This window comes from Peromyscus maniculatus, chromosome X, assembly GCF_049852395.1.
Source record: "Peromyscus maniculatus bairdii isolate BWxNUB_F1_BW_parent chromosome X, HU_Pman_BW_mat_3.1, whole genome shotgun sequence".
In the NCBI taxonomy this organism is placed as follows: domain Eukaryota; kingdom Metazoa; phylum Chordata; class Mammalia; order Rodentia; family Cricetidae; genus Peromyscus; species Peromyscus maniculatus.
This window is the reverse complement of record NC_134875.1, coordinates 12673941-12701218: the sequence shown is the minus strand read 5'-3', so window position 1 is coordinate 12701218 and position 27278 is coordinate 12673941. Positions and strand designations below refer to the sequence as shown.

General features: G+C 42.0%; 1 long non-coding RNA gene across 1 annotated transcript; it reads right to left on the bottom strand.

Annotated features, from left to right (window-relative positions):
* Positions 1-3973: 3973 nt before the first annotated feature.
* Positions 3974-4618, bottom strand: LOC121825682 (uncharacterized). The gene is made up of 2 exons (XR_006068050.2): positions 4437-4618; positions 3974-4262 (listed from the first exon to the last, which is right to left on the bottom strand). It is a non-coding gene; the product is annotated as an uncharacterized LOC121825682 (long non-coding RNA).
* Between the last annotated feature and the right edge of the window lie 22660 nt (positions 4619-27278).

The following is a 27278-nucleotide window of genomic DNA, read 5'->3' as shown; positions in this document are numbered from 1 at the left end:
CACATATCACTATGACAAAGGAGAAGATTTTGTTTTTGTAAATATGTCATCAACACTCCACATACAGATCTCTCGTTGTCCCCTCCTATATGCACACACACACACACACACACACACACACACACACACACACACACACACACACACACACACACAACCCCACTCCCACACCTATAAATATTGTACGCCCCCCCCCATGTGTGGTAAAATGTTTTGCAGTGTCTCCATTCCCTTCTTCTGGTTCTTGGCAATGCTTGGCTAACTTGTCAACTGCTGGGTTCATTCACCATGCCTGTGCTCCTCAGTTCCCAAATCTGTACTTCTTCCTCTCTTCCCTCTCCACTCGCACTGTCCCCTCTTGTCTCTTTCCTTCCCACTTTGTCAGCTCTCCCTCCCCCTGTATTTCCTCTAACACCTTCCCCAGTCCATCTCTCCTCCCCTTCCCTCCCCTTCCACTTCACTCTCTCTTGCCTTCTCCTACCTTCATTCTGCCAGTTCCCCTCCTGTCTACCTTGCTGACTCTTTATTCTGTACCCTTCTTCTTCCATTTCTTACCATTCCTTCCTTCTCTTCCCACCATTCCACTCCCTCCATTACCTTCATCTTCATTCGCCCTCTACTCTCTTCACCTCTCCTTCATTTCTTCCCTTGATCCCAAGCCTTTAGTTCCCTCCTCCTCCCTTTCCCTCTTCTGTCCTCCCCCATTCACTTGCCCCTCCTTCTTTCTCCCCACTCTCCCCTTCTTTACCTCACTCTATCCTACTACCTTCGCTCCTCCTTCTCCTCCCTTGCCTCTCTTCCATCTGTCCTACTCTCTCCTGTCACCTCTCCCTCAAGTCTCCTCTGTTCCCCTTGCCCTGGTTCCCTTTCCCTCCCCTCTTGTTCTGTTTATTTTATGTCAACTTGACATCAGCAAGAGTCAGCTGGGAAGAAGGCCCTGAATTGAGAGTGCCTCCATTAGATTGGCCTGTGGGCATGTGAATGGGGAATCTTCTTGACTAATGATTGACAGAGGTTCAAGCCCACTGGCAGTGAAGCTAGCCTTGAGCATCAGATGATCCTGGGTCATCAAACTGAGCAAGCCCGTCAGCAGCATTCCTCCATTGTCTCTGCTTCAGTTTCGGTTGATGCCTTCAGTTCGAGTCTTGAGTTCCTGCTTTGGCTTCCCCTCATGATAGACTGTACTCAGAACATGGAAGGCAAATAGACCCTTTTCTCCCCAAGTTATTTTCGGCCACTGTTTTACTACAACAATAGAAACCAAACTAGGATACTTTCCCTTCCTCCCCTTCCCCACCACTTGCCCTCTCCCCTTCTTTAACCTACCCTCCTACTTCCTTCTCACTCTCTCCTTCCTGACCCCTCTCCTTTACTCCCTTCTACTCTGTTTACTCTCTTCTCTCATCAACCTCTATCACCTTCCTTCACCTCTTCCCTTGCTCCATTGTTATTTCCTCCTTCTCTCTCTCCTCCCTCTCCTTGATTACCCTCTCCTTCCTGTCCTTGATTCCCACTGTCTCCCTCTGCTCTTCACAGTCCATACCTTTCCTTCATTTCCTGCCCCTTCTCATTCCTTTACTCTCTCCCTCCATCCTCCTCTATTCTTCCTTCCCCTCTTCATCTTCATCCTTCTCTATGCCTTCAGTTTTTCCTCTTCCTCTCTTCCCATTCCACCTCTTCTTTTTCATCTCATCCCCTATCCACAACTCTTCTTTCTTGCTCCCTTTTCCCTTCTCTACTTTCCTCCATCCACCTCTACCCTTCCCCATAGTTTACCCAACCTTTCCCCCTTTTCCTGTCCTCTTCCTTCTACACTCCCCTCTACTTACCCCACCTGCCCCATTCTGTTCTTCTTCCATCCTGCTCCCTCTCTCTTTTCCCACTACATTTCTTTCATCCTTAACTCTCCTGCTCCATTCTCTTTCTTTTATTATATTTCTTCCCTGCTTATCGCTGTCCTTTTCCCTCCTCTGCCCACCCCACCCATTTCCTCCACCATTCTCTTTTCCCTCATCTTCCTGCATTCCATCCATTTCATGAACTCCCCTCTCCTTTTTTCCTCTCCATCCTCCAATTCCCTTGCCTCTCCGATTCTTTCCCTCCTCTGCCCTCCTCCATTTCTTCCCCCCTCATTTTTCCTTGTCCTTCCCTTCCTCTTTTCCTAACTCCTGCCCTTCTTCTGTTGCACCTCTCTGCATCCCTCTCCCTCCATTCTATAGATCACCTCCACATTCTTTCCATTCTCCAGCATTTCCTTCCTCATCCACTTTCCTTTACCCTTTCTTTGCCTTGCTCTCCTTCTACCACCCCAATCCCTTTTCATTCCCTCTACATGTCCTTTCCCTCTACAACATACTCTATGGTCTCCCCTCTCCTCCTTTTCCCTCATATTCCCTCCCTGTCCTCTCCTTCCTATCCTGATTTACTTCCATTCTCCTCATGATTTCATTCTCTTCCCTTCCCTCCCCTCTCCTTTCCCCTCTTTCCATTGTGATCTCACTGTTTTCTTCCCTCCTCTTCTCTGCCAATCCTTCCCCCTTCCTTCCCCTCCTCTACCCCTTCAGTTCCCTCCTTCCCCACTCCTCTCTAGCCTTCCCACTAGCCTTCCCACTAGCCTTCTTTCCCACTAGCCTTCCCCTTTCCCCTCTCTGTTCCCTCCATTACAATTGCCTCTCCCTTTCTCTCCTACCTTCTCCCTTGCTTCCCTCCTCCTTTCCTCCTCTCCTTCTCCTGATTCCACCCACTCCATCTTCACTTCACTTCCCTTACCCTCAACTCTTTCTCCTTTCTCTTCTGTCCTCTCTTCTTTTCCTCTCTCTAACCCCTCCTCTTTGCCTTCCTTCTCCCTCGCTCACTCATCTATCTCCATTCTCATAACTAATTTGCTTTTTACTGCACTCTCCACCCCATCTCTCTCTTTCTCCTTCATCCAATTCTGTCCCCACCTCCTCTCCTTCCATTACCCTCAATTACCACTATTCTCCACCCTATTCTGGTTATCTCCTTTCCCAACCCTCTCCTTTCCCTCTCTCCCATTTTCCCCTCTCCATTGTAATCTCCTTCCTTTCTTCTCCAGCTCTTCTCTTTCATCCTGTAACCCTTCTAATACCCTCATTTCCCACTCATCTCCTTTTCCCACTAGCTCTCCCTCTTTATGTAATGCTCCCCCATTACCATGGCTTCTTCTATCTTCTTTTGTTCCTCCTGGTTCCTCTTCTTCCCCCTTCCCTTCTCAACTCTCCATTCTCTCTGTCCTCCATGCTCTGTCCCCTTCCTTCCCCCTTGCTTCCCCTTATATCTCTATTCCCCTTCTCTGCTTTCCTTTTTGCTTTCTTCTTCATCACCACATCCCTGTCTCTCCTTCCTTTTATCTAATTTTACCCACCTCCTCCCCTTCCCTTCCCCTCACTTACCTCCAATCTCCTCCTCTACACTATCTCTAGTTCACTCACCTTCCCCACCCTCTCCTTGTCCTCACTCCATTGTGATATCACCTCTTTTCCTCTCCTATTAATCTCCTCTAACCCCAATCTCTCCCTCTGCTCTTCTACCCCTCCAGTCCCTTCCCCCTCTCTGTTCATTCCATCACAAATACCTCTCCTTTTCTCTAATTCTTTTCCCTCTATTCCTTCTACCTCTTCCCCTATACTTTTTTGCTGGTGACAGGCCCTCCTTCTCCTTCCTTTCCCCACCCAGCTCCTACTCTGTTCTGTTCCAACTGACTGCTTTCTTCTCTCCCCTCTTCCTCTCACTATGCTCTTCTTTATGGCTTTCTTCTCCTTGCCTTCTACTCTACTTTCTCTTCTCTTCTACCTCTCCCTTCATCCCTACCTCTCCCCTTCTTCTACCTCCTCCTCACTCCTCCTAAGCTTTTCTTATCCTAATTTTCCTTTCCCCTCCCCCTCTCTTCCTCTGCCTCTTTTCTCTTTCCCTAGCTCTCTTCCTTTCTAATCATCAAGGAACTTTCTTACAGTTTCTCTTGCTATATGTTGTTCTTACTTTATTGGCCAGACCAGATGTGTTCCTTATAGGGCTCTGCAGCCTGCTGGAGATGGTGCAGGGCTGCTGAGGTCTGGAATTGCTGCCATTCACTGATTGTTATGTGGACTGCTAGAATGGTCCGGGGTATCTTCCTTTTTTTCCAGCTGCCCAGGGTTTCGATTCTTCTTGCCTCTATAGCAAATGATGATCACAGTTGGTTTATTGGCCTTGTTTGGCCTCTGAGCGAGCACTTCTTTCACTCTCTTAATTATCTTCTCCCTCTAGTCAAGAATCAAGGAGAGGTGGGAGAGTGTTAGTTGATTAAGTTGCAGAATAGCTAGCAGACAAGGAGAGCTCTGTAAGAGGGAGTGGAGGTTTGGGAAAGGTTTTGTAAGGAGAAACTCATGGGTTCAGGGACCCATGGGGAAAAGGGAAGGAGCTTAGGAAAGTGAGACCTTCTCATCTCTTTTGTTTTCACGCTGAACAGGTTCTTCTGCAACAGCAACAGGTTCTTCTGCCTCTGTCTTTTCCACAATGTTGCTTTGTGTAGGTTGTTCCATCTTCCTGATGATCTGTAGTTATGCTAGCTTCCCCTGATGTGCAGCTTTTTGTAGCCAATGCTACCCCTGGCAGTAATGAGCAGGAGGCTCCCTGACTGTCCTTTATATACCCGCCCCAGGGTAATGAGAAGCCACACCCTTAAGGTTTGTTTGGTCACCCAGGTACTCCAGGTCTTTCCAGGTCACCAACCAATGGAGCCCTCTGCTGGTTTATGCATCACAAAAGCCTAACTTTTACATATTCATGAGTGTGGTGGGCTTGTGGGGTATGGAGGAATACAACATGCTGTAGTGGTTAATCAACATAGAACTATGTATCCCTAACTGACATGCTCATCTCCTTATGTTAAATAGTTATGGTACATAACACAAGAAATGGGTTCCTTCAAGTCTTTCTTGGGGCTACCCTTATTACATGGACCATTCTGCTGTATCCTCATCCTATTATCTAGTACTTTGGGTATCTTTCTTAAAAATGCTGTTGGCTCATGCCTTCCCAGCACTCACGAGACAGAGTTAGGTGGAACTCTGTGACTTCAAGACCAACCTGCTCTACAGAGAGAGATCCAGGACATGCACCAAAACTACACAGAGAAACCCTATCTCAGGAAAAAAAAATCTTATCTATCAATGTAGTCAAAGTTCTGCAGTCAAACTTCAGTTACACCTTCAAGACAATTTATCTCCTGGCTACATGCCTACCATATTTCTATCCATTCTGGTTCTTGCTGTGGCTATCACTCTATATAAATAAAACACTGATGGCCAGTGACCAGGCAGGAAGTATAGGCAGGACAAAGAGAGAGGAGAATTAGGGAAACTGAAGAAGGAGGAGAGATACTGCAGCCACCGCCAGGACAAGCAGCATGTGAAGATGATGGTAAGCCACAAGCAACGTGGCAAGGTATAGATTTATAGAAATGGGTTAACTTAAGATATAAGAACAGTTAGCAAGAAGCCTGCCACGGCCATACAGTTTATAAGTAATATAAGCGTCTGAGTGATTATTTTATACATGGATTGTGGGACTGCGGGGCTTGGGGAACCTGGAGAGAAGCCCTCCAGCAACAGGTTCTATTCCATGTTCTTGTGGAATTCCTCAGTATTTTTCTTTCCATATGAAATCACAACCTCTGTCTGTCAATACTTCAGTGTACAAGCTTTCTAAAATGGGAAATATAATCTTGCTTCAAATTAGCACAGTGTGATAACTTCACTGTCCCTAAATGTAGCATTGTGACACAGGTTTTGCCATGCAGGGGCTGCAGTTTTCCTTGTGGTCGAAGTTCCCCTGCTTGTTTCCATGTCGGACATTGAAACTGAAGACTAATGTGTACAGACAGAGTAGATATTGGTCACATATGCAGCAGAGGTTTGATCTACTTCAATAAGAGAAAAAAAATCAGACATTAAGGTAAAAAAGAGAATCTTATTTCAAAGCATACATCATTGTTTATGTAGAAAAACACACCTGAAGAAAAACATTCACAACTTGTAACTGAAGATGGCTAGGATGCAACATATAAGATCAATACACAGAAGCATATGTGCTCATATATGAGCACTGAAACTGCAAACACTGATATCTACAATGTGACTTAAAATATCACACAGAAGATGCAATACTTAGGAGTAATTTTGATCAAAGATCTACTTGATGTAAACACAAACAACCACAAAACATTGCAGAGACAAATTAATGGCCTAAAGTAATAAATGAGAATATGTTCTTGATTTATAGATTAGAAGATACAAAATTGGAAGACATCAATTCTTTCCAAACTAATCTGTATATTTAACACATGGAATACACTGTGTTCTTTGAGTTGTAACTTCACTGGTGTTGTAGTTGTTAAAGTATACTCAGATGGTATGCTGAATAGTTTACTGTGTGAAGAGACATGAAGAGGTTTGTATACATCTCCCTAAGCACATCTGTAAACTTCTTATTGAATAAAAAATTGAGGACATGACTGCTCCAAAATATAATTAAGGAGAAGGCTTATTGTAGATATGAGGGAGAAAATAGCCAGAGGAATCTGGAGGCATACAGACTGAAAATGGCCAGCAAACTGAACTCATCCATAAGAGGAGAATGAGGGGTTGAGCTTGAGAGGAAGATAAGAGGGGTCAAGAGAGGAGCTGTGGTGGTTTGAAAGAAAATGGCCCCCATAGACTCAGAGAGTGTCGTTATTAAGAGGTGTGGCCTTGGAAGAAATGTGTTGCTGGGTGCAGGCTTTGAGGTCTCAGAGGCTCAGCCACATCCAATGTGGCTATCTCTTCCTTCTGTCTGCGGATCTAGATATGAAACTCTCAGCTACCTGTCCAGCACCATGTCTGTTGTATGCCACCATGCTTCACGAACATGACAATAATGAACTGAAACTCTGAACTGTAAGCCAGCTCCAATTAAATGTCTTCCTTTATAAGAGTTGCCGTGGTCATGACATCTCTTCACAGCTATAAAACCCTAACTAAGACAGGAGTCAAGAATCAACCAAAAAAAAAAAAAAAAAAAAAGAGCACCAAAGAGACTCTGTAGCCAGAGTTGTTGGGTTATATAAGCATCAGAGAAGTTAGTAGACGGAAGTAAAGCTCAGAGGCTGGAAGTTTAGGGTAGGGTGCAAAGTATGACAGCCAGAATAATTCTATAACAGATACTTGTGAGTAGGAAGTAAGGGGGCCTACAGGCTAGCATAGACCTTGATAAGCTAATAGTCACCACAGGCATGGTTAATGGAAGAGTCATATTCACCTTTTGCCAGAAATAAGGAGAATGACTCCATTTATCAAGTGGGAGCTGGGTCCTTAAGTCCCTGAGGGAATGCTGACTTTTGTATAAAATGCCCGATTTTGGAAAAAGGAATTTCTTGAGACCTAACACTTCTGAGTATATAATTGTTTCTGGACAAAAAAAAAATTAAAGACTTAAATTAAAGAGAGAGAGGGACCAAGGATAGGGATGGCATGCCCACAAGTTTTCCAGTGGGTTGACACTGGTCCCATTTTCTTTAGAATTTGCATATCTCAAAAGAGAAAAGTAAACAAAAGTAGCAACAAAACAGACTGGAGAATGATGCCTTGTTTTGGTGTTCATGCAGGCATCAGAGTGTCAAGGAGAAAGGGGTTACTGAGGTATATTAATCTGCAGTTATTACAACAAAAAATTCCAAGCAATTACCTTAAAATGATAAAGAATTTGCTTCATTTCTTATCCTATAGGTTTCTGTCAAAGGGTGATTGGACCTACTTCTTTTAGCTTTTCCTGGTATCACTGTCATAGTGCAGAGAAGTAGAATCAATTGCTCAGCTCTGGAAACAAAGGAAAGACAAGAAGAGACTGGGGCCCTATAATCCCCTTCATGAGAATACACTCAAGCACCTAAGGGCCAACCACAGGGGCCTGTCTCAGAAAGCTATAGTAACTCCACTGTTCAACCCCCTCCCCAGCCAGGCTGGGAAGAGACCCTCATGGTAGACTACAATGACAAAAGGATATAGGATGTATCTTTTTAGTGAATCACAGGTATAATAGTGACTATTACCTCAAGTTATTTGAACATTTGCAAGTCCACTTCTGTGTTTCATTTGAGGAGAGAGGGTCTCTTGCTTACAATTAATACTTACAGTATCATTCTGAATGAACAAAAAGAATGAAATATACACAAGCATTGATATCAAACAGATAATGTCAAAAAAGGTTAAAAGTTTAAAAGTTTAGTATTTTCCATCTTCATAGAAAGTGAGCCATTCAGATCAGGCAGTGTGAGGAGTAAGACAGTTTCTATAAGGTCCATCAGTGTTTTAATATTTTTCACTCTGGAGTGCCTAAGGCTAAGGAGTGTAATCCTTTATTACTGTGCCTAACATGAAAAGTGTTTCAATGCCACATGATAGATGGAGATAGTTTACGATGACAAATACCTGCAAATGTACAGATCAAAGGGAGAGAGAGAAAGCATTGTGAGGTTTTGTCAACCCACAGCAAGAAAACTTGACAGGATAGTCTTTCATTCCAAAGAGGCTCTTCTGTGAATCTGCTTGAAATCAATACTAGGGATTTTGAGGGAGAGGAGACAAAAAATGTGGTATTTAATGTTTTGTTGTTGTTGTTGTTTTTCCTATAGATATTCAGTATACTCTTCCTCTTTCATTTTAATTGGTTCATTTTATGTGTGACGTATGGAAACACAGTATAGTTAAGTCTTGAAAATGGCTACAACCCATTTTTTTTTTTTTTTTGCCCATCCCAACCCCCACCAGATATCTTGAGCACAAAATCTCTGTTGTAGTCACAGCTTGGGATTTAACAGTTTCTACATCTAACCACATCACAGAAAACCATTACAGTACTAGCCCTTCAGGCTCAGGTAAGGAAAGTCTGTTGAGTGGATACACTTTGTAGGTCTCAAAATGATCGTGAGGTTGTCAGTTGGAGCTTGTCATTGTTGACAACCCCATCACACTCATTACCTCAGTAACATAAACAAGACACTCTCTCCATTGTGTTTTAGACTCATCTTTCCAATCAATTCACCATTTTCCCTGCATGTAACTTTCTCTAACATATAATATTCTCTTCTACACACCACTTCATTTCTTAAGAAACACTTGCCTTTATGAAGGCTTGGGGGAATGTAAGAATCTCAAGTTTCTTTCCTATTTATATTCAGTGGGGTGGTGTACTCTACCATGCAGCTGAGTGAGTTTACAGTACAGAAATGTCCATTGCTAACAGAGCTGCTCTATTCCTTCCAGGAAGGTGATAATCCATTGTTCACCTTCTCATCACTCTGCTTCTGATCCCTTTTTAGCTAAATGAGAATCAAAAGCTACTACAGTCTGTGGACGTCATGTAGTTTGCACAGCAATCTGGGTTGGAAGACCAGAGCTCACAGTACAGCACTTGTATAACTTGTCTATCATGCAGTGGGCCCAAAGTCATCAGCATTGAACAAATGTCAGTTGGAGCTGAGTCACTGTGGCAGGCAGCCCTATACTGGCTTCAGTTGACTTTATCCCTGTGCTCCCTAGTCTTTTACTGCTGCTGGGAGTCAGCCAACTGTCTTTTACCAATGTTTCTCTGTCATTCACTACTCTTATGCTTATCATACATCATATATCCGTGTTGCCTCTTCACATGCCACAGGCTTTGGTTTTGCAACTCCTCATTCTTTGTCTTCCCATTCTTGATAGAACATATGGAGAGAGATAGACTTGAAAGGAGTTATAGTCACACTGTCTGACTGGTCAGATTGTAGTTCAGGTCCCTGACTCTCAGTATTGCCTCCACACATCATCATTCCTTCGTCAAAATGTTTCACATCTGTTTATACTGACTTTTTCCCAGAATAACCAGAATACAGTTCAAGTATAGTAAACACAAAAAATTTGCAAAGATACATGGACTGCCTTAGGTGTTGTTTGGATTCAACTAAGTAGAGTCTGTCTGTATCTTTGCTGAAGAGCACAAATATGGGAGAGGAGAAAAGGGATTTATCCATGAGAATTATTAACACAGTCTGGATGGGAATGCTTACGAGGAGTTTTAGTCCTAATTACCATCAACCACAAACAACATAAACACCTTTAATGGTAGAGTGTTGTGTGACTTTTCTTCGGGAGAGATGAACAACAGACAAAAGATGCCATTCCACTCAGGCCTAGCATGGTAAACCAGTGAGTTTCCTGGGGTTATCAATGATCTGAGTGACTCAAAGGTAGCTGCTTCACCAGAAAGCCCATGCCAGCAAGGGTGATGACTCATCAAAGCTGCATCCCTGGAGCTCCTTACACAACTTACAATCAGTTCCTTCAAAGCTAGTCTCCTCTCCCCAGTGACTGGTTTTACTTAATATGGCCTTGGGGACAGGCCTTGTCAATGTGGTGACTTTCTGGGACCCCAGACCTCCCAAGTTTTTTTAGCTTTCTGAGTCCTATTAGCTTCCCTCCCTTCTCCAGAAGGGAATGTTTCAATTCAGAGGAAATTTCACAACAGAGAGTGACTGATGATTGGAATGTTGTATGTCTATAATACAGACTAATGCTTAGAGAAAAATACTGGTGGCACAAGCAACTTGAATTATTCTCTAGAGAATCATTCTGAGAGACAAAAAAAAGAGAAAGTAAACAGACTACTTATCTTAGCACTGATTATCTCTGGTCTTAAATAAAACAGGAGTAGAAGAAGGAGTCCAGATCCTTGAGGTCTCAGAGCTTCCTGCTGAGACTTTGGCTACAGAAGAGAAACAGGAAAACCCAAGATAGTGATGGGACTCTTTCCTCGCTAGTGTTCATGGATATAGAGATCCACATGAGTGCTAAAATTCATAAGTGTAGACATCAAAAATTTAAATTCAGAGGATGCTGATTACAACTAGTACCCCAGAAGATAGGTTTTATAGGTGACATTAGTAAAAGAAGTTCCTAACTAATTGGAATCTCAAAAAAAAAAGGAGGAAAAATATTGTGAATAATTAAATTATCGTAAACAATTGTCTCAGTGATTTTGGAAGCTGAAAAGTCCTGAGGTCTCATCTGGAAATTCCCACAGAAGCCTGAAGATATAAGTTCTGGTCCCAAACCAACAGGCTGAGGATCAAAAGAGTCGATGTTTTAGTCCAATTCCTAAGGACAAAATAGAATGCTATAGCCCTCACAGTCAGGCAGCAAGAGCTCACTCTTAGTCACCTTTTGGTTCTATTCATACCCTTGGCAGATTGAGTGAAACCCCCAACCTCATCATTCAGAAATACCTTCAGAGAGAGAGAGAGAGAGAGAGAGAGAGAGAGAGAGAGAGAGAGAGAGAGAGAGAGGAGAGAGAGAGAGAAAGAGACAGACAGACAGAATGTCATGTCTGTGATCCAGCAGACTGTGTATATACCATTGATGATCTTACTGACTTCAGGAAATTGCATGCTATTTGCCATACTCTAGGGCTTAAGCCTGCATCCACAGATCCACAGATGGTTTTCCTCACCATCTCAAGGACACATCAACACACATATGTGTATTCACTGAATGCATGTGCATTGAACTTGGCTGTGAGTGACCACAACTATTCTGTGGCTACTTTGTGACAAAGCAGGGCCTCTTTTAACTTTTCTCAGATCTGAAAACGATATGGAATCAGATTATAGCCAAATTAGCATGTCAGTCAGCATGATTTGCCATTATGTTTTTCCCGTCACAGTTAAAGAAAATTCATCCACAGAGCGGGCAGATGAACCATTCTGTACATGGTAAATTGTGGCCAAGGAGGCAAACCACTGGAGGCATAAGACACAACTCAATTTTGGGAAAAGAACATTTAGCTCAGTGTTCAGATTTGTGGTTCTGGGGGCCATGGAGGTCACAGGGATAGTAAATGAGGAAGAGTAAAAGCACAAGTGGAAACAGGACACAAGTCAGAAATACAAATTGTTAAGTGCTGGCAGAGAAAAAATGCTCTGCAGTAGAGCAGAAAATGTCACATAAAGAAAGGTGTGGTTGTATCAAGAAGAACATGGTTACAATGTGGGGTACTGTAACAATTTCTGTAGTAAAAGACAATAGCATGAAGAAAAGTTGCCATGTTTCTGCCTTTCCTAAGTAAGTCATGGCTGCTAATTGTTTACTGTGGCAAGTCACTTTGCTTCCGAGAACAAGAGAGCACACAGATAGAAGTTTTAGTCCCCAATTAAACAAAACACATAAAATAAATTATCTGAGTTCTGCAAATAAATGAAGTCATTCTCATAACATTCTCAGTGATCAAGGATTATGCAGGTATAATTCTCACCACTGTCAATCATTTTTGATGTTTTCCCCAACTGGGCACTGATGTCAACAAAGTGGGCACAGGCATCGGTGGCTTAGAATTGCATGTAAAGGCAACAATTGATATTTTGATACTAGCACAGCCTGGATCTGAGTCCTCACAAGGTCTTTGCAGCAGGAAGAGTCAGAGATGAATCAAAGCAGTAGAATTGCATCCTTGACAGAATCACAGCTTCTCAGATGCGTGAGCCAGGTTTTTGCATGAAATGGCAGAGTGCAGTGTTGTTACCTATTACAGACCTGAGCATATGTTGGGTTGTGCAAAGACAGATGCTGGAGACAATAATTACTATATTGGAAAGAAGATAAGACACAGCTTCAGGCACATATGGGACCAAGGAAGGCTGGGCCTACATGGATGTTGTTTTTAAGAATGTCACAGTAAGCAGTGAAAAGATTGTACCTTCAAGGAGCCAGTGAGTCAATGATAAGTGGGTGGGCAGGATGAAACTCAAGAAGGGAAACAGAGAAGGATACCATGCAATATAAAGCCAGTGGAGGTTAAGTAGTCCCTGAAAAATATCACTCATTCCAGTACCCATTGCTGACACTGAAGAAGTTGTATCTTCCAGTTAGTGTTGCCCTACCCCCAGTCACTAGGCCAACTTCTGATCACATATAAAACCACAAGTTTTATGGCACCATCTACAGACAAGCTCTCAGTTGAACCTCTTTCCTACCATTTCTTCAATAAAAACGTGTTTACCACCTAGCTACCTTTCTTCACCATGTGGTCACAAGTACACTGGTTGCGAATGATGGCAAGATCACAATGTACTTCTGGCCTCTCTCCTTGTCTTATTGCTAGCAATGGCAATGGTTTCCATTGCGACAAAGGCACAGTGAAGGTGCTCCAAAAACTCCTGTCCTATGACCACAGCCACATCTTGGTCTTTTCTCTCTTTTCTTATCAGCCTGTTTTAGCTTTATGATTTTAAGAGCCTGAAAAATACTACCACATGTTTCTCAATATCTACCACAGAAAAGTTATTTGAAAGGCAGGTAGAATTGACATAAGGTGATGAATTGTTATCAACATTCTCTCAAAATATTTGAGTAGCTACAACACAGTTAAAAGCCTGAGTATCTACTTCTGAAGCATTGATAGCTGGTACTTCTAAATAGCTGTTGAAGAAATTAACTAGAGTAGGAATTAAAATTTATTTTTAGTCAAAAAAGTCTAGTAAAGTAAACTGAGTCACTTCAGTATATTACAGAGTTTCAGAGACAGTATTAGTTCCTATAATACACTACTATATGGATACTAACAGTTTTATTGAACTAGAGGTCCTGAATCCATAAAACATCCTCTTTCAGACTTCCAGCACTAAGACTGTCTTTGAAAAAGCAAACTTGATTTTTTGTTATTTATGACAGAGGTGGCATGGTATATAAATGGTGGATGCAGTTGACAAGACTGAAGCCAATATCTCTTTACCAAATTTGAATCCTCGGCATCAACTTGAACTCCTCCTATTCCTTAGCATCAGTCATGAAAGTTAGCTAATTCTGCCTTGTAACTATCTTTGGAATAGTGCCAGTTTCTTTCACATTTATTGTCACTGTTTGGTCTCAGGCTGTTATATCTCAAATTTGTCCTTTAGTCCTTTGCCATCAGTGGGCCTTCATATAAAAAGTAAACATTAAGTTCTATCCTGTCATTCCAAGTCCCTCCACAGTGAAGCCCAAAGCTCTCCTTTCCACAACTGTGTCCTATGCCCCCATCAACTTATGGGGCATCCACAAGGGTCATACAATTCCCTGCTTTGAAAATATCAGGCACATTAATTCCCTACTGATTTTACTCACACTGTCTTCTTAATCTTTTCTAATCTTTCACCTTCTCAACTTCATGTCACCCCTTCCTTGCCAATCAAAGCCTACTCAACCATCAGCAACCTTCTCTGACCCCTGAGAAAGAATTAACCAATTCCTCCTCTATACTCCCACAGACCTTTAATTATACTTTCGTCTAATGCTACTAGGAGATACTATCCTTAAAGGGGAAAAGTGGAGTCAGATGTTCAAATTCCAGCACTTTTACAAATTTCAGGAGTGTGTTTTTAAGCATCTAGCCTCTCCATACATTAACTTTCTCATCTCATAATGAATAAAATTCTCTTCATCTGCCTGTGTGCATGTGTCTGTCTGTGAGCTTATGTGTCTGCCTGTCTGTCAGTCTGTGTGTCTATCTCCACAACAGAAGTATCCATATATTGAATATATATTTGTTAAATATGCTAAAATTTAGTATATTCTCTAATAATGACTTTCCAATGTAATGTTTAAGTCCATTTAATATTCACATTCTTCTCATAGAATCAAACTATACTGAAGAAATGCAAGAAATGTAATCATTCCTTGCAGCCATTCTAGTCAAGTCAACATTCACAAACTCTGCTTTTGTTATCATCAATGCTACCATTTCTCACTTCATGCTGAATTCTTCTTCTGAGAGAACCTTTATTTCAAAGAGATAAAAGTATCTTATTACACTAATCATTCTACTTCATAATTAATCAAAATCAACTGGGAAAACAAGTGGAAAATTTCTTCTTTCAGCAGACTTCTTTCCCACAATTGTCTAAGGCATGACTTCAGAAGGGACTCTAACACTGAAGATAAGAGAGAGATCTCTGAGTCTGTTGGTCAGAAATGCCAGACATACATGCTGGAGGCTATGGAAAGCAGAAGCACTTAGCCCCTCACTTAGATAACTGCTCAAAATTATCAGCAAGAGGAAATAAATACAAAAATAAAGAACCCATTGACAATTAGCTCTAATATTTATCTAGTGTATTTTCCAGTGCCAAAGAAGTAGTAGTATATGTTACCAAAGTCATTTCTGGTTTTGCAAAAAAATTGGATACATATTTAATTCAAATACTTGTAGAAAAAAATCAAAACAATACTCCATACCCCCTGAAAAGCACATACATTTGTCAAAAAAAAATATAAACTCTCAGAATTTACTCTAAAATACTGGTCCATGATTATAAAACATTAAATAATTTCCAAAAGTTATTTTATTTTAACTCTTATAATAACACAAATGTGAAAATAAATACATAATAAGGAAATGATTAATCTCAAATAATAACATCTTTCTAGATATCAGTTACCTTATTTGTAAACAAGCAATGATATTTATTAATTGTTCAGGAGAAAAAAATGTCTATGTACATGCATATTTTACATTTAGTCCCAAGAGCTCATTTTCTTAGTAAGTTTTCTTTGCTCTTAATCTCTTCTGAAAGATTTGTATTTCTTGATGGGGAGAAAAGTAGTAGGGGAGAGAGAGCAAACAGAAAATATTTCTCATTTCTCTCTGTCCTTAAGTGATATGAGAGGTGCAATAACTGTTTAATTAGGTGATCCTCATGTCTTTCTTGGGGTCCTGTTTTCCAGGTAGCCTCACTGGTGATGTGAGTAGCAGTCCAGTCATCCTTGTTCCACATCTAGTATCCTCCTATGAGTGAGTACATACCATATTTGTCTTTCTGAGTCTGGGTTACCAAACTCAGGATGATTTTTTCTAGATCCATCCATTTGCCTGCAAACCTCATGATGTCATTGTTTTTCTCGGCTGAGTAATATTCCATTGTGTATATGTGCCACAATTTATTTATCCATTCTTCAGTTGAAGGGCATCTAGATTGTTTCCAGGTTTTGGCTATTACAAACAATGCTGATATGAACATAGCTGAGCAAGTGCTCTTGTGGTATGATGGAGAAATGTCTGAGATCTACATGAACAACCTGGACATGAGTGGGAGCAATGAAGGGCGAGGGTTGAGGGAAAGAGAGCCTGTGGGAGTGGGAGATCCCAGCTGGATCAAGAACAGAGAGGGAGAACAAGGAATAGGAGACCATGGTAAATGAAAACCACATGAGAAAAGGAAGAAACAAAGTGCTAAAGAGGCCCACAGAAAGGCACAAAGATACCCCAACAAAAGACTGTTGGCAATGGCCGAGAGACAGCCGGGACTGACCTACTCTGGTGATGGGATGGCCAAACACCCTAATAGTTGTGCCAGAAACCCCATCCAAGTACTGAGGAATCTGGATGCAAGCATCTATGGCTAGACCCCAGGTGGAGCTTCCGGGAGTCTAATTAGCAAGAAAGAGGAGGGTTTATATGAGCGAGAATTGTTGAAACCAAGGTTGGATAAAGCACAGGCACAAATAGCCAAACGAATGGAAACACATGAACTATGAACCAAAGGCTGAGGGGCCCCCAACTGAATCAGGCCCTCTGAACAGGTGATACAGTTGATTGGCTTGATCTGTTTGGGAGGCATCTAGGCAGTGGTACCAGGTCCTGGGCTCATTGCATGAGTTAGCTGCTTGAAATCTGGGACTTATGCAGGGACGCTTGGCTCAATCTGGGAGGAGGGGACTGGACCTGCCTGGACTGAGTCTATCAGGTCGATCTCAGTCCTCGGGGAGGCCTTGCTCTGGAGGAGGTGGGAATGGGGGGTGGGCTGGGGGGAAGAGGAGGGGGGCAGGAAGGGGGAGAACAAGGGAATCTGTGGCTGTTATGTAGAACTGAATAGTATTGTAAAATAAAATAAAATAAAATAAAATAAAATAAAATAAAATAAAATAAAAATCCCAAAGACAACACAAAAAAATAATAAAATAACTGGTTAATTAAAGGTAATGTGAAATAATAGATGTTGCAGAAAACTTATCTCATTTCAATAATGTTTCATAAAGATGCATACTGATAATATACTTAGCATCAAATGAACATGTCATTCAATGTCTATTATTTCCTCCATTTAGCTATCAGTCAACAAAATCTGAGAAAAGTTTAATTCCTTCAATTGAGGAACCTACATATATACATGACAAGAGAAAGGCTTGGAAATATCTGTAAAAATTGAGGAATAAGGAGAAGAAACATGAAAACAAGCAATTTAAGGATGGGAGTTGACTAAACGCTGTTTGTTTTGATGTTATATTTGTAGAGAAGTCAACATTTTCCCCACAGAGTTTTTTCTGTTTTGATATTTTGTTGTTGGATATTTGTACACTCAAATGAACCTGGAGCATTCTATGTTGGCAAGACTGACTAGATAGTGAGTGTCCAGGAGCACCTGTCTCTAGAGCCACTCCATTTTTATTTACTCCTACCCCAGTATTGAGGTTACCTAAGTATGCTGCCTTGCCCAGTTAATTGTGAATGCTAAGCATCTATCTTCATGCTTTATAGATCAAACATTTTATCAACTGAGCCATCTCCCAAACCAGCTTTATTAAATCTTGATGTGTATTCTCTTATTATGGAGAATAGGGCTGCTGAGATATCTTGTACATTGAGCTTAAATTCTTAAAATTTTATTCATTCTGTTCTCTGAATTTGTTTCAATTCACTTTAGAGTCACAAATTAAACCAGAATCCAAAGATAAAATGCCTACACATGAAGGTAACCCCAAGAAACATTTATAGGAAGAATAATGCCTATTTTTAAATCTTACATTACTAAACTTTCAGGAATTTCTGATCTTTGATATCATTTAAGTATGAGCGCTCATGCCAAGAAAAGTTTTTATTTTAATTAGCAAGATATCAAGATAACTTATTGTAACCTACAACACTTATATCTTACCTGTCACTCAGTTGTCATTTATTATTCATTGCTAAGGTATGGAAGAAACTTAAGTTTCTACTGGAGTGATTGCTAAAACAGGATTTCAAGTTTCAAAAATGACCCTTTCATATATATTCTACTCTTGTCTACATGTTTCCCATGATACTTTTAGTGTAAGCTTCACTCAGTGACCATTATAGTCTTCCAAGCTTTATCTTTTCTAGATTGCTGCCCTCTAAACCAATGAGTAGTGGTTTCACCATTATTGTTGGCCATTTATCAAAATGCAAAGCCCAGACTCAGGAATGAGGGTACCATATATATATATATATGGTTTCTCAAGTTTCCATCTTTATGATACCAGGATATCTTTAGGACAAAGAATTTTAATTCATGGTCTCAACCTGAAGTGGCTCTTGTATACAGAACCCCATAGAACCTGAATAATTTTGAAGATGTCAGAATAGAATCTAAAGCTCTGCCCAGAATCGTGAAGATGTCTCATAACATATATTGCTATATATTTCTAGTGCCTGGATTTTATTTTTTTTATTTTTAATAAACTATTTAAATATTTCAATACCATGCTAGAATACTGTACTTACATCATTTCCATTTCTCTCTGCTCAGTAATTACTCCCATGGCAGTCACCCCCTCTCAAATTCATGACCTCTTCTTCTTCAGTTGTTACTGTTACACACACACACACACACACACACACACACACACACACACACTCACACATGTAACACAAATCTTAAATGTTCTTTTAATATAAAACCCTGAGCCAGATATTGGGGAGAAAGCTGGAAGGTCAGAGAAACAGAACAAGCTATCCACATTCTTACCTCTACGAAATCCTCAAACTCAAGAGCATGAGTTCCTGTTTCCTTACTCCTTATATATCTTTTTCTTACTTCTGGGATTAAAGGTGTGTGTGCTTCCCAAGAAAAGGCATGAGATTTCAAGTGTTGGGATTAAAGGTGTGTGCCAACATGCCTGGCTCTGTTCCCAGTGTGGTCTTGAACTCACAGAGATCCAGACAGATCTCTTTCTCCCGAGTGATAGGGTTAAGGATGTGTTCCATCATTGTCTGGCCTCTATGTCTAACCTAGTGGCTGGCTCTCTCTTCTGATTCCCAGATAAATTTTATTGTGGTGCACAATATATCACCACATTTTTCCTTTTTGTCTGAAATAATAAAAAGATTATAAGAAAACTAAGCTGGGTGGTGGTGGCACAAGCCTTTAATCCTAGCCCTTGGGAGGCAGAGCCAGATGGATCTCTGTGAGTTTGAGGACAGCCTGGAATACCAAGTGAGTTCCAGGAAAGGCACAAAGCTACACAGAGAAACTCTGTCTCAAAAAAACAAAAAAAAGAAAAGAAAAACTATATGCAATAAGTATATATAATATATATAGTCAAGAATTACATTAACAATCTCTAGTCCATTTGCATTTGAAAAATTCTGAGAAAATATTCCATTATCTATCCTATTCTGGTGAGTCCAAAATATACCTAATTGACTTTCTATCCTAACTTGTATTACCAACAGAAAACTATCTTTTGGTGTCTTTCACCTATACACTTAACACCTCTATAGTGAGTTTCTGTGCAATTCATGTTACATATACACCATACTGAATCCACTTAATGTTGTTCATACATAAGTTTATGGCTGGAAAATTGGTATTGGAGAATCTACCAAATGACATGTTCCTAGAGAAAACTGATTCTCTTCCTCTCAGCAGGCATTGATTGCCATTAGATCTTCATTGAAGGGTGGGGCCTGATGAGATTTCTCTTATTCACCAGTTGCCTGTATCTTAACCAGAGGAGCTCAAATTTAGTCCACTGGGAGAGATGGCTCATACATTTTGAGGAATGGGTTCCCAGTAGTCAGACTCTGAGATTAACAGTTGTATACAAGAGATTTAATAGGGAAAGTTCAAGAGAGTGACAGTATTACACTTTACACGAGCTCTGGGATCCAGAGGGGAACAGCAATTAGGAACCCTTCCACCATTTTTTTTTTGTTGTTGTTCACAAAATGACTAAGGACTATCCTACCTTGGTGTTTGCATATTCCAAGGAAAGATACTTATCTGAGCTTTTGTGATCTACATGATACCCTTGAATGATGCAGATATCTCTGGACCTCTTCCAGCTGCATTTCATTCCTTTGAGGAGTTCCACATTAAGACAGTCTCCCGGCCCAAGACCCCAGCCACTTCCTGAGACTTAGAGACCGGCCCCCAGCTCCCAGCCTGCCCCCGACAACTTCCCTTCTGGACCAGAGGTGAGTGCCTGGGTCCAGCCCGGACCCCATCCCTGGCCACCAGCCACCCCGGGAGGACCTGCCCAGCTTGGCGCCGGGTTCTGGCCACCGGGCAGCTCCCCTTCTAGCCCCACCGGGAGGGATCCCCATTTCCAAGCCCCCGGCAGCCCCTGCAGTCTCCGTGCCCTGCCCCCACGCCCATCTGCCCAAGACCCCAGCCACTTCCTGAGACTTAGAGACCGGCCCCCAGCTCCCAGCCTGCCCCCGACAACTTCCCTTCTGGACCAGAGGTGAGTGCCTGGGTCCAGCCCGGGCCCCATCCCTGGCCACCAGCCACCCGGGAGGACCTGCCCAACTTGGCACCAGGTTCTGGCCACCGGGCAGCTCCCCTTCTAGCCCCACCGGGAGGGATCCCCTTTTCCAAACCCCCGGCAGCCCCTGCAGTCTCCGCGCCCTGCCCCCACGCCCATCTGCCCAAGACCCCAGCCACTTCCTGAGACTTAGAGACCAGCCCCCAGCTCCCAGCCTGCCCCCGACGACTTCCCTTCTGGACCAGAGGTGAGTACCCGGGTTCAACCCGGACCCCATCCTTGGGCACCAGCCACCCCGGGAGGAACTGCCCAGCTTGGCGCCGGGTTCTGGCCACCGGGCAGCTCCCCTTCTAGCCCCACCGGGAGGGATCCCCATTTCCAAGCCCCCGGCAGCCCCTGCAGTCTCCGCGCCCTGCCCCCACGCCCATCTGCCCAAGACCCCAGCCACTTCCTGAGACTTAGAGACCGGCCCCCAGCTCCCAGCCTGCCCCCGACAACTTCCCTTCTGGACCAGAGGTGAGTGCCTGGGTCCAGCCCGGACCCCATCCCTGGCCACCAGCCACCCCGGGAGGACCTGCCCAACTTGGCACCAGGTTCTGGCCACCGGGCAGCTCCCCTTCTAGCCCCACCGGGAGGGATCCCCATTTCCAAGCCCCCGGCAGCCCCTGCAGTCTCCGCGCCCTGCCCCCAAGCCCATCTGCCCAAGACCCCAGCCACTTCCTGAGACTTAGAGACCGGCCCCCAGCTCCCAGCCTGTCCCCGACTGCCATTCTGGACCAGAGCTTGCCCCTGACTTCCCTTCTGGACCAAAGAGTTGGACAAGAGAACTCCCTTTTGGACAAGAGAGAGAGTCTTCCTGAGTCTGTCAGCTCTTTGTGAAACAAGTCCACTGATAAGACCAAAAAGGAACCACAAGGAGATGGGCAGATGTCAAGGCAGAAGTACATACAGCAAAATGAAGAGCAATACAGCATCACCAGAACCTAGCTCGCCTCCAACATCTAGACCTGAACACCAAAAATTGGAAGAAGCAGAAGAAAGTAGCCTTATGAGTAACTTCATGAAGAAGGTAGAGGCTTGTGTAGAGGAAAAGACAAGAAAATTGGAAGAACGCTGTAAACAACTAGAGGAAAGGGCAAACAAATTAGAAGAAAACAATAAAGCCCTCCAAGAAAACAATAAAGTCCTAGAAGAAAACATTAAAATCCTGGAAGAAAACAATAAAGCACTGAAAGAAAATCATGAAAAAGCAATGAAACAAACAAAGGAAACAGTCCAAGAACTGAAAAGGGAATTTGAAAAAATAAAAAAGACACAAACAGAGGGAATGCTGGAAATAGAAAACCTGAGTAAAAGATCAGGAACTTCAGATGCAAGTATAACCAACAGAATGCAAGAGATGGAAGAGAGGATTTCTGGCATTGAAGATACAGTAGAAGAAATAGTTCCATCAGTCGAAGGAAACACTAAAGCCAACAAAGTCATGAACCAAAATGTCCAAGAAATCTGGGACACCATAAAAAGACCAAACCTACGAATTATAGGGATAGAAGAAGGTGAAGAATACCAACTCAAAGGCACAGAAAATATATTCAACAAAATTATAGAAGAAAACTTTCCCAACTTAAAGAAGGAAATGCCTATGAAGATACAAGAAGCCTATAGAACACCAAACAGACTAGACCCCCCAAAAAAGTCCCCTCGACACATAATAATTAAACAACTAAATGTACAGAATAAAGAAAGAATATTAAGAGCAGCCAAGGAAAAAGGCCAAGTGACCTATAAAGGTAAACCCATCAGAATAACACCCGATTTCTCAATGGAGACTTTGAAAGCCAGAAGGACCTGGACAGATGTAATGCAGACACTAAGAGACCATGGATGTCAGCCCAGACTAATATACCCAGCAAAACTTTCAATCATCATAGACGGAAGGAACAAGACATTCGAAGACAAAGCCAGATTTAAACAATACCTATCCACAAACCCAGCCCTACAGAAAGGACTAGAAGGAAAATTCCAACCGAGGGAAGTCAGATACACACTTGAAAACACAGGCAATAGATAAAGCCACAACAGTAAACCCCAAAGAAGAGAAGTACACACACACTACCACCAAAAATAACAGGGATGAAGAATCACTGGTCATTAATATCCCTTAATATCAACGGACTTAATTCACCTATAAAAAGACATAGACTTACAGAATGGATACGAAAACAGGACCCATCTTTCTGCTGCATACAAGAAACACATCTCAAATTCAAAGATAGACACTACCTAAGAATAAAAGGCTGGGAAAAGACTTTTCAATCAAATGGTCTTAAGAAACAAGCAGGGGTAGCCATCCTGATATCCAACAAAATAGACTTCAAACTAAAATCAATCAAAAGAGATCAAGAAGGACATTACATCCTCGTCACAGGAAAGATCGACCAAGATGAAGTTTCAATTCTGAACATATATGCCCCAAACACAAGGGCACCCACATATGTAAAAGAAACAATACTAAAGCTTAAACCACATGTAAAACCCCACACATTAATAGTGGGAGATCTCAACACCCCACTTTCACCACTGGACAGATCTCCCAAATCGAAACTTAACAGAGAAATAAAGGACTTAACCGATGTCATGACCCAATTGGACCTAATAGATATCTACAGAACATTCCATCCTAACAAGAAAGAATATACTTTCTTCTCAGCACCCCATGGAACTTTCTCTAAAATCGACCACATACTTGGCCACAAAGCAAATCTCAACAGATACAAAACAATCAGAATAACCTCTTGTGTTCTATCAGATCACCATGGTTTAAAGCTAGATTTCAACAACAACAAAAACTACAGAAAACCTACAACCTCATGGAAACTGAATAATGCTCAACTGAATCACCAATGGGTTAAGGAAGAAATAAAGAAAGAAATTAAAGACTTCCTAGAGATCAATGAAAATGAAGACACCACATACCCAAACTTATGGGACTATGAAAGCAGTGTTAAGAGGGAAATTCATAGCACTAAATGCCCACATAAAGAAGTTGGAGAAATCGCACACTAGTGAATTAACAGCACATCTGAAAGCTCTAGAACAAGAAGAAGCAAAGTCTCCCAGGAAGAATAGACGCCAGGAAATTATCAAAGTGAGAGGTGAAATTAATAAATTAGAAACTAAGAGAATAATACAAAAAATTAATGAAACAAAGAGTTGGTTCTTTGAGAAAATCAACAAGATAGACAAGCCCTTATCCAAACTAACCAAAAGACAGAGAGAGAGAATCCAAATCAACAAAATCAGAAATGAAAAGGGGGACATAACAACAGACATTGAGGAAATCCAGAGAATTATAAGGTCATATTTCAAAAACCTCTACTCCACAAAACTGGAAAACCTAAAAGAAATGGACATTTTTCTGGATAGATACCACATACCTAAGTTTAATCAAGACCAGATAAACTATTTAAATAGTCCAATAACCCCTAAGGAAATAGAAACAGTCATTAAAGGTCTCCCAACCAAAAAAAGCCCAGGACCAGATGGTTTCAGCGCAGAATTCTACCAGATCTTCAAAGAGGAGTTAATACCAATACTCTCTAAATTGTTCCACATAATAGAAACAGAAGAAACATTACCAAACTCCTTCTATGAGGCTACAATTACCCTGATTCCTAAACCAAACAAGGATGCAACAAAGAAAGAGAACTACAGACCGATCTCCCTCATGAACATTGATGCAAAAATACTCAATAAAATACTGGCAAACAGACTCCAAGAACACATCAGAACAATTATCCACCATGATCAAGTAGGCTTCATCCCAGGGATGCAAGGGTGGTTCAACATACGAAAGTCCATCAATGTAATACACCATATAAACAAACTCAAAGAAAAAAACCACATGATCATCTCACTAGATGCAGAAAAGGCATTTGACAAAATCCAACACCCCTTCATGATAAAAGTCTTGGAGCGATCAGGAATACAGGGAAGACACCTAAACATAATAAAGGCAATATATAGCAAACCAACAGCCAACATCAAATTAAATGGAGAGAAACTCAAAGCAATTCCACTAAAATCAGGAACGAGACAAGGCTGTCCACTCTCCCCATACTTATTCAATATTGTACTTGAAGTTCTAGCCAGAGCAATAAGACAACATAAGGAGATTAAGGGGATTCAAATTGGAAAGGAAGAAGTCAAGCTTTCCCTATTTGCAGACGACATGATAGTATACTTGAGTGACCCCAAAGATTCCACCCAGGAACTGAAAAAGCTTATAAACACCTTCAGCAACATAGCAGGATACAAGATCAACTCAAAAAAATCAGTAGCCCTCCTATATACAATGGACAAAGAAGCTGAGAAGGCAATTAGAGATACATCACCCTTTACAATAGCCAAAAATGACATAAAATACCTTGGGGTAACACTAACCAAGCAAGTGAAGGACCTATATGACAAGAACTTTAAGTCCCTGAAAAAAGAAATTGAAGAAGATCTCAGAAAATGGAAAGATCTCCCATGCTCATGGATAGGCAGGGTTAACATAGTAAAAATGGCAATCTTACCAAAAGCAATTTACAGATTCAATGCAATCCCCATCAAGATACCAACACAATTCTTCACAGATCTGGAAAGAACAATACTCAACTTCATATGGAAAAACAAAAAACCCAGGATAGCTAAAAGAAACCTGTACAATAAAACAACTTCTGGAGGCATCACAATTCCCGACTTCAAGCTCTACTATAGAGCTACAATAATAAAAACAGCCTGGTATTGGCATAAAAACCGACATGTGGACCAATGGAATCGAATTGAAGACCCTGACATTAACCCACACACCTATGGACATATAATTTTTGACAAAGAAGCCAAAAGTATACAATGGAAAAAAGAAAGCATCTTCAACAAATGGTGCTGGCATAACTGGATATCAGCGTGTAGAAGGCTGCAAATAGATCCATATCTGTCACCGTGCACAAAACTTAAGTCCAAGTGGATCAAAGACCTCAACATAAATCCAGCTACTCTGAACCTGCTAGAAGAAAAAGTAGGAAATAGTCTTGAACGCCTTGGCATAGGAGATCACTTCCTAAATATAACACCAGTAGCGCAGACACTGAGACAAACAATCAATCAATGGGACCTCTTGAAACTGAGAAGCTTTTGTAGAGCAAAGGATACGGTCAACAAGGCAAAGCGACAGCCTACAGAATGGGAAAAGATCTTCACCAACCCCACATCTGACAGAGGACTGATATCCAGAATATATAAGGAACTCAAGAAATTAGACATCAAAAGGACCAACAGACCAATTGAGAAATGGGCTTTAGAACTAAACAGAGAATTCTCAACAGAGGAATCCCAAATGGCTGAAAGACATTTAAGGAATTGCTCAACTTCCCTAATCATCAGGGAAATGCAAATCAAGACAACTCTGAGATACCACCTTACGCCTGTCAGAGTGGCTAAGATCAAAAACACTGAAGACACTTTATGCTGGAGAGGATGTGGAACTAGGGGAACTCTGCTCCACTGCTGGTGGGAATGCAAGCTTGTACAACCACTTTGGAAATCAATATGGCGCTTTCTTAGAAAATTGGGAATCAATCTCCCCCAAGATCCAGCTATACCACTCCTGGGCATATACCCAAGAAATGCTCAATCATACCACAAGAGCACTTGCTCAGCTATGTTCATATCAGCATTGTTTGTAATAGCCAAAACCTGGAAACAACCTAGATGCCCTTCAACTGAAGAATGGATAAATAAATTGTGGCACATATACACAATGGAATACTACTCAGCAGAGAAAAACAACGACATCACACGGTTTGCAGGCAAATGGATGGATCTAGAAAAAATCATCCTGAGTGAGGTAACCCAGACTCAGAAAGACAAATATGGTATGTACTCACTCATAGGAAGATGCTAGATGTGGAACAAGGATGACTAGACTGCTACTCACATCACCAGTGAGGCTACCTGGAAAACGGGACCCCAAAAAAAGACACGGAGAAATGGACGAGATCTACATGAATAGCCTGGTCATGAGTGGGAACAATGAAGGGCGACAGTCGAGGGAAAGAGTGGGAGATCCTAGCTGGATCAAGAAAAGAGAGGGAGAACAAGGAATAGGAGACCATGGTAAATGAAGACCACATGAGAAGGTGAGAAGGGGAGGAAGCAGAGAGCTAGGGAGGCCCACGGAGATCCACAAAGATACCCCCTCAAAAGACTGCTGGCAATGGTCGCGAGACGGCAGGAACTGACCTACTCTGGTGATGGGATGGCCAGACACCCAGATAGTGGTGCCATAAACCCCATCCAAGGACTGAGGAATCTGAAGGCAGACATCCACGGCTGGGCCCCTGGTGGAGCACTGGGAGTCTAATTAGTGAGTAAGAAGAGGGTTTATATGAGCGAGAATTGTTGAAGCCAAGGTTGGATAAAGCACCGGGACAAATAACCAAATGAATGGAAGCACAGGATCTATGAACCAAAGGCTGAGGGGCCCCCAACTGGATCAGGCCACCTGAACGGGTGAGACAGTCATTTGGCTTGATCTGTTTGGGAGGCAGCTGTGCATTGGTGCCAGGTCCTGGGCTCGTTGCATGAGTTGGCTGTTTGAATCCTGGGACTTATGCAGGGACACTTGGCTCGGTCTGGGAGGGGAGAATGGACCTGCCTGGACTGAGTCTACCAGGTCAACCCCGGTCC